The sequence below is a fragment of the Pseudopipra pipra genome, chromosome 20, assembly GCF_036250125.1.
Source record: "Pseudopipra pipra isolate bDixPip1 chromosome 20, bDixPip1.hap1, whole genome shotgun sequence".
NCBI lineage: Eukaryota > Metazoa > Chordata > Aves > Passeriformes > Pipridae > Pseudopipra > Pseudopipra pipra.
In genome coordinates, this window is record NC_087568.1 from 3,837,279 (window position 1) to 3,845,843 (window position 8,565).

Genomic DNA, 8,565 nt, shown 5'->3' on the forward strand with positions numbered 1-8,565 from the left:
GTCTTGTTTTATTAATGCCAGCTCACGTGACAGGAGATGCTCTCGGATGCCTTCCGTGCGGAGTCCCCCCCAGTCCCCTTTGGGTCTTGGGTTTCACTCCTGGTCCTTGCAGCAATGTCACAGGGGCAGATCCACATTTCCCAGCCCTGTGTAATGAGAGGAAATAGATTCAGCTCAGCGCCCGGGTGTTTTAATGAATCATCAGTGTGTGCATCTCTACGTTAAATTCGATGAGGTTTTACTGTCCTAAGACATAACCATTACTCAGGAATGCGTCAATTGATCCGGGGCATCTCTCCTTGTCGGGTGACCTGCTGGTTAGAGGGTTTGATCTCTCATTCAGCTTCATCAGGCAAAAGGCCAATGCAGAGAGAAAGATGGAGAGCTGAGCTCTCCCAGACGAGCATCCCTCAGCCCCATCCCACATCCCACGAGCCCAGTGATGCCAGGGAACAGCCCAGTCCCACACCAGCCCTCCCACTGCTGCTGCTGTCAGCCTCAAAAGCACATGTCTGCATAGCATGACATGCAGGAGGTCACTAGAGATGCCTGGGAAGGCTCCCACCATGGCATTTCTGAGAGGTGGGGTCGTATTCACTGGAACTGTGAATGGAGCCCCTGCAGTGCCCTGGGGCTCCTGCCCGAGGAGCTGGATCTGCACCTCAATCCTTCCACAGCTCTGCTCACCTTCCTGAAGGAGGATGCAGCATCCTCCTCTTTGCCTGAGGCTCCTGGGCTCATTCCTGGATGCACTGAAGGCTCAGATGGATGTCCTTCATCTTCCAGCCCTGGTGCTTGGGCAGACATCTGGCTGCATTACGAAAGCCCCTGAGAGCAGATTTCTGTCCTTCCCCATCCCTGACCTCCTCCAAACAGATTCACCCACTTCTCCACCTCTCTTGGCTTTGTTTCCTCATTGTAAAGAGAAGAAGCTGAACTGCCAGCACGGCAGGAAGGCAAGTGATCCTCACCAAGGGGCAGGAGGGGGTCCTCAGCTAACGAGTTCTGCCTCCCTGTATTAGAGATGAAACCCCAGGTTGCTGGCGTGTGCAAGTGGAGCTCCTGAGCTTTCCTGTACAGCAGGAATTTGCAGTGGCACAGCATAACACGGGCAGGTCAGCTTGAAAACAGCTGAACTTTGCAGATAAGCAGTGAGAATTTATTTGAAGAGGGGAAAAAATAAAATGTATCTCTCTCTCTCTCTCCCCCTCAGTTTCTCCCTCGTCGTGGGTCATAAATCCAGGTGAGGAGCAAGGATCCAGCTTTCCATTCATTGCTTCGGGTGTTTATTTTAGGATTTCAATGAGATGTAGAAATGCCAGTTTCCTGTTGCTGGAACTCTGACCAGTCAGAGCTGACAAGGAGCAGCTTCCCATGGGCCCAGTTCTGGGGGGTTCAGCCCCTTTCCTTGAAGGCAGAGCAGCAGCAGCAGCTTTCTGCCCACCTGTGAGCTCTTGACAGGGCTAATGCCAGCATAATTGTGCTGGTGCTAACACAGGAGCATCCTGTGCTGGAGATGAGACTCAGATGTCTCCCTGTACACCCCATGTCTCTCCCCAGGCAGACCCTGCCAAACTCCCTGGCAGAAAGATCCAAGAGTGCAGTACACTCCAGGGAATACCTGGAGTGTGCTGTGAATCCCATACAAGGGCTGTTTTTTGGTGGACAGTGCTCAGCTGAGTCTCCCAGGCCCCAGCTTGGCTGTGCTGGATGCTGAATGAACCCCAGCAGCAGCGTTAATCCCCCACTGGGTGTTACTGACCCCGTCCCTCTGCAGAGCCACACATCCAAACCCTCCTGGTGACAAACTGCTGTGGCCTTTCATTGCCACTAATGACCCTGGATGCAAAGCTGGAGATAAGCTGTGGGTTCCAGAGCCCTGGCAGCAGCAGTGCCTGACATTCGTGGCAGGGAGCTGGGGAAGCAGCTGCCTCCATCGGCAGGAGCGAGGGCTGCCTGCCTGGAACAAAGGCTGCCTTACAGGTAAGTGGGTTTAAACACAATTGATGCGCCAAATTAGGGACTGAAGCAGGCAGCACCCCTCGGAGCTATAATCCATTGCCTCACTAACATAAATGGAAATTCAATTTGGGCAAGGGCAGGGAGGGAAGGGAAGCTTTGCTGTCTGCTCCCACACGGCCAGTGCAGCTCTCCATGCCCCGGGGCTCTGCCATCCACAGCCCCCATCCACAGCCAGCCAGACCAGGATCGAATTTGCCTCGGTGCTGATGAGGTCTGGCAGTGTCTGACTCAGGCTGGACCTGACGTGGTGTGGGAAGGGGGAAGAGGGAGCTGGCAAGTAGGGAAGATGCTCACGGGGATGGGCAACCAGGCAGGGTCTCAAGGACCCCTCCCCTGATGGCTGTTGTGTGCAATTTCTCTGGCCAGATCCACCTCTCACCCTTTATTCCAGAGCCATGGAGCTGGGACCAGACCAGTGGCTCACAGGAGGTGTTCCATATACATCCCAACGCCGGGAGAACTGTTTTATAGTCCTTTTCAAGGGATCACTTTGCTCAGTCCTCTTCCCATAACAAATCAGAAGGATCTGCCTGCTGACTGTTGGCTTCGTCACGCACTGAGAAGGTGCTGGGGGTTCAAATCCAAGTTTCAATTGCCCAACAGAGACACAGGTGAGTGTCTGTGCTCTCTGAAATGGTTTTAATGTCTCTGTGTCACCTGGGTCTTCCTGGGCCACAGTGAGCTGCATGTTTTTGCACAGGAACCTCCACATGTGATAGCAGCAGTCGCTGTTTAACCCACAGATGTGCCAGGTGACAGTCAGGACAGGACACTTGGAGGAGACTGTGATCCAGCAGCAGTGGGAGGGAAGAGCCATTCCCTCCTCTTGCATGTGAGTTTGTGCCTTATAGCACAAGAAAAACAAAGGCTGTAACATCCCTCTTGTTAAGCCTCTGCTTGTTCCAGCTTCTTGCTTTCTCCTAACTTGTTTTGCCTTCCTCAGGACAAAATTTTCTTCTCCTTACACCATGTAAGAAATCCTCTGCCTCATCCTCAACGAGGACCACATCCAAAGAGAATCCAGCCCAACCATGCAGTTGGACCTCCCCACTGGCACCAGAATAATCTCCCTGAATCAGAGACAGAACTGGACCTCAGCTGCTCTTTACAGCTCGAACCTGCTGCTCCTGCTCTGGCAAGGACTGCCATGACTGAGGATCTCCATCACTTCTGCCTCTCTTCCTGGTCCAGCCCTGCACCCATAGACCTGCTGCAGAGCAAAAGGTGGGTGGCTGGGCCGTGCCATGGTGAGCTGGTGGTGGGACAGCAGGAGAAAGGCCAAAATTAGCCAAAGTAGAGCATCATTTCTCTTTGGGAGGTGCTGCCTTGCCAGGGGCTCGAGGCTGGGTGGGCAGCCAGGCCCCTTCCCACCAGAGCAGCCCAGAGAAACTCCCTCCCCAGTGCTGCTGCAGCTGAGCCACCTAATGAGATCTAGTTGCCTGTGCATGCTATATTAGGGTTTCCATGGATATGGTGTCACAAACACTGGGCTGTGGCTTTGTTATATAAACAGGAGAGATTGCCACAAATACCCGAAATATCTGAAAAGGACAGGAAGAGACAAAAGCGTTCTCTGGGCGTGTTTATAAAGGGTTGGTGTGATCCAGGGGACAGTGACAGTGGGAGGTGGGAGAGATTTGTGTGAGCTTTGAGAAGTGGAGCATAACCGAGTGGTGGTCTCCGACTTGGGAGCTCTGGAGACTCGCTTCAATCTTCAACATGGTTTTTCTAAAATGATCAAAAAAAGGTGCTGCTGTCTGGGCTGTTACTGCCCCTGCTCACACCTGAGATCTGGACTCCTTCAGCTCACAGTGTGATGTGCATCGTTCTTCAGGTTCAAGTTCATCCTGGCTGAGCTTCACACCAATCCTGGTCCTACACTATTCCTGCCACATGCAGAGAGATCCTGCTTCCTGCAGCTGGTGGGGACCAGGGCTGGTGATGGTGGTGGAGACACACAGCCATCAGCACTCTCAGAACTGCCCACACCTCACCCTGCTCTGCAAGACCATCCTAATTTTGTACCATTTCAGGTGCAGAAAGTCCTCTGTACAGTTTGAGGAATCATGTAATGTGAAGAAAAATCTGCTCTAGAATGGAGGTGGGCTGCAAGGGACATGGAGACATCAGAGTGGCTAAAATTGTATTGCACTCCCACTCCCCTGCCAATAAAAACACCATAAATAAAGTGGCTTTGCAATAACCATCTCCACGCACTGAAACACAGATTCATGTATCCCCACAAAAGATGCTCTGAGCAGGATCAACTCTGCTCTAGCCTTGTTCTCCAGGAGAGGCATGAGAAGCTTGCTCCAGTCCTACCATGGAAAGGGCTCTTCATCCAGCAGATGCTACCTCAGTGCCTTCCTTTTCCCACCCTCCACGTTCACCTGTGGGTGACATTCCCAGCTCATGGCTGTTTCAGCTCATTCCTGGACTTCCCAGTGCCCTTCACCATGGGACAACCATCCATCCATCCATCCATCCATCCATCCATCCATCCATCCATCCATCCATCCATCCATCCATCCATCCACTTGTCTTCTCTCCTATTGTTCCCCCTGTGCAACCAAGATGACATATTTCCATGCTTCATCATCTGACACGTGGTGGAGAATACCAAATTTGGTAAGGAAAGATCTGCTTTATCATTTAAAAACACGCCAAATCCAGTTTTTGCTCTTCAGATATAGGACACCCTGCATCAGCTGCCATCCTTGATTTTCCAGGACCCATCTTAATTTTCATGAAGTGTTCTCTCCCATCTCTGGAATGGCAGGGAAGAGTTTTCTTTGGTTTGGTAAGAAATAACAGCAAGAGGAGCTGGAATCTGCTGTGGGCGTTGGTCCAGGGCCGTCTGCCACATGAATTTCCAGGGGGGTAGGTTGATTCTGAGCCCTCCTGCATGGGGCTCTGCTCTTTGATGCCAGCCTTTCTTCTTGCTTTTTCCTCTAGCCATTGCTTTCTGGCACTAAGCTGCTTCCTGAAGATTGCACAGCAAGACAGATCAGCTTCGAGGGGAGCTGATCCAGGAGAGGACATGGGGCCAAAAGAGCCTGAGGAGTCTGAAGATGCAGCTTTATCAGCTTAGCAAAAGGGCTGGTGCATCGAATGGCAAAGGCTGCAGGCCCTGTGTGCTTGAGGTTTGTAATGGGCAAGTTAGCAGAAAGTCTAAAAAAGAGCAGAAAATTGTGGATTAGTGAGATTTCCTTCAGAAAACTCAGCGTGGCTTCTGTACAGGGAGGGCTTGCCCTACAAACCCCTTGACAACCTCAATAAGCTTGAAGAGGAAGGTGTTTGTGGGAGATATGATCTCTTTGGCTTTCCAGGTCTGTGACAGAAGGCTCTGCACTATTCCCACCACAGCCCAGACGCCCATGGAAGGATTATTCCCCCAGCACCTCCCAACCCCCTGGTGCCAGCAGTCCCCCTGGAATCCATGCCTCTTTATAAGGGGACACGAGGGAATCTGTGGTGAGCATCCTTACCCTCACCTCCTGCCTCTCCAAGCCCTTCCTGTTGCTGGCACTTCCACCCTCAGCAGCGGCTGCGCAGGATCACGTCCCAGAGAGTCTGGCACGTCGTGTCGGGTGCAGAGGCAGGAGCTGGCGGGTGTGATGTGACGTGATGTGCCAGGCAAGCCCTGCCACGGAGCAGCCTGTGAGTGTGCATCCCCTCAGAGCACCCCTGACCCACGTTGCTCCAGCTGAGGCTGATGTCACCCCGTGAGCCGTGGCATATGGTGCTGGTCACGGGCTGGGGATGATTACTACAGCGAGTCTGGGGCACACTGGCTCGGGGCACTGGGTAACTCATCTGTTCGGGTTAAAGACACTGATTTGAGCAGCAGCTCCTCTCTGTCGTTTCTTTGTTAACTCTTTTAAGCAGATTCATCCCGTGACGCTCTGAGGTTGTCACCTCCAAGGACAGAAACCTGTCGGAGTAACATGTGGCAGACCTGGCCCCAGGGCATCTTCAGCTTCGCTCCTGCCTGAAGCAGCATCCCGAGCCACAGCAGTGGGAGCAGCAGGTGCAAGGACCCAGTTATGGGCAGTTTTCAGGGCTGTATTTATAAACCAGGTGGTTCTGACATTGTGGGTGGTTAAAGCAGAAGGAGAAAGGCTGCTATGGAAGAGCACAAATTCGAGATCAGGCTACTGTTCTCACCACTATAAAATTTGCATTTAAATCCAATGATTGAGGCGCTCCAGGCAGGTGCCCACATCCCAGAGAGAGCAGGAGGATGCAGTGGAGACCTTTGAGGCTGCTGCTGTGAATATTTGGGATCACCTTGGGGACTGTCTGAGAGAAAGAATCTCCATAATCATGGGGAAGAGTCAGAGAAGAGCACCCAGTGCTTCCATCAGGACCAGAGGGTGGCTGTCACTGTGAGGAGCTGAGCCTCAGAGCTTCCTGCTGCAGCCTCCTCCTGCACAGCTGCACACACAGGGTCCTGTTTACTGCTGGGGAGCTTAAGGCAAAAACAAGTGCCAGAGAGCAGCAAAGGAAAAGGCTCTTCCTTTAGGAACAGAAAAAGGGTGTATTTGGCAGGTGATGACCAGGTTGTGTTGTCAGTGTACCTGGCTACTGCATCTGAAGGGTCTGTGATGGCCAGGAGTTGATTTATAGAGACCTAACACTGTGATTCCCTGTAGGACCAAAGCCCTGCACAAGCAGTGGGATGCTTTAATAATATTAAGTGCCCTTTGTTACCCTATTTCAGGTGTCTGTTTATCTTTTTGCATCCCTGGGAGGCCACACACTTGGTGTGCATCACATCCACCAGAATGCAGTTGCTGAAAGAGTTTTCAGTCTGGAAATGCCACTACTGTCCCCCAGGCTGATGGAGGACTGGGAATACACACAGGGAGCTGGGCAGTGTTTCAGCAGCCAATTGCTCCCAGCAGTGCCCAGGTTTGGTTGTGGTTTTTGGTCACGTATCAGTCTCAGACAGTAGGTGCCTTCAGGGTCATGACAACCAGGTGAGAACCTGCCCTTCCATGATGGGCACGCACTGGGAGTTGCTCCCTGGGGATGGAGGAAGCTGGAGGGGGGAAAAAAGCCTAGGGAGAGGCTTTGGATGCTGAGTGGTGAGAAGATCATACAATATTCCTGGGCAGTTTACTCCCAAGTCCTGAGTCACGTGTGAGGAAACCAAGACTTTTTGGTTGCAGGAATGTGAATACACAAACTCTACGAAGGATTTACACCAAAAATAACCCACTGGGGGGGGGGGGGGGGGGAGAAGCAGGTGGCCATAACCTGAACACTGTACTTAAGACTTAACAAATGATTTGGCTTCTGGCTGCTGCTGGTCTGTTTATCCCACAGACTTGGCAGGCACAGGACACTTCCCAAATGTTGAGGTTGATGAAAGTTGTGGCTGGCCAGCTGCCAGCTCTCGAGGCTATCAACTGGCTCTCAAACTGTGGATGCTAATTAGCACTTTCCTTCTGTAAAAATTTATGTTGCAAAGTCACGGGAATCAGGGCTCTTTGTGCTCTGTGTTTGTACAGCCCCTGACACGACCAGATCGTGCTCGTGATGGAGGTCTTGTACACCACTGCAATATGGAAATATATTATAAAAACCTTTTTCTCTTTCATAGGTAACTGATCTTCACAGAATTGCTCTTAAGGTAAGCAAACCTCATCTTAGAGCCCAGAAAACAAGCTCTGTACTCACACAAGGCAGCCCAAGCATTTGCTAAGTCCTTGTTGTAACATTGTTTTTCCTTGATTCTATCCTGGGCTCAGCTCAGTGAGAATTGCTTTGACATCTCCCTGGGAAGCAAGGAGGATCTTTATTGTCGTACAGGAGTCCAGGCATAGAAACCAAAATGAATGGCCCAAGCAAAGAACCTCCATCATTCATATTTCTGAGCAAGGATACAATGATAAATTGCCAGACAATGGCATTTGACCAGTACAAGTAATAAAAAGCTAAAATTGGTAGGGTTTTTTTTTTGTTCCTGGCACAGCTTTTAAAATATCTTTTGCACGTGGTTCAAGCAACCTTGAAGAAAAACTGAACAGCAACCACAACATAGACAGTTCAGTACTAAGTGATACAATATAAATTAATTAAACAATAATAGCCTTAAGTAGATTCTCTAAAGATAAACTGAATTTTGCCCCCTCACTTTGATTTCCTGTCATCAGAGTGAGTGGTTTGCCTCTCAGATCTCTGCACAGGCGTTTGAACTGCATGCAAAGTGTGCTGAAATTGCTGGCGGTAATTAGTTTATTTGTTGAGCAATTAATTAAATGCGACTGTTTCCCTCTCCATGGATTAAAGGAGTGCTGTAAGTGATACCATCTTAAAAAGAGCAGATGTGCTATAAAAGCCCTGATTATTCTCATCAGTCAAGAAGGACAGAACAAGTATCGATAGGCTGAAACTGCCGAAGGAAAAAATTAAGTTAGTTCTTGGGAATAAGCTTGGGAATGCCAAAGGAAGGCAGGCCAGGGACACGAACACTGCGGAACACAAGGCATACGTCCTGTTGGACAGGCTGGATGTGCTTGTCTTCCCAGCATCATT

At 50.8% G+C, this 8,565-nt stretch overlaps 1 long non-coding RNA gene across 1 annotated transcript; it reads left to right on the forward strand.

The window, feature by feature from the left end:
- Nucleotides 1-2,860: 2,860 nt before the first annotated feature.
- LOC135424995 (uncharacterized) lies at nt 2,861-5,904 on the forward strand. Its single transcript, XR_010435448.1, has 3 exons — nt 2,861-3,246; nt 4,978-5,165; nt 5,352-5,904. It is a non-coding gene; the product is annotated as an uncharacterized LOC135424995 (long non-coding RNA).
- Nucleotides 5,905-8,565: the final 2,661 nt, after the last annotated feature.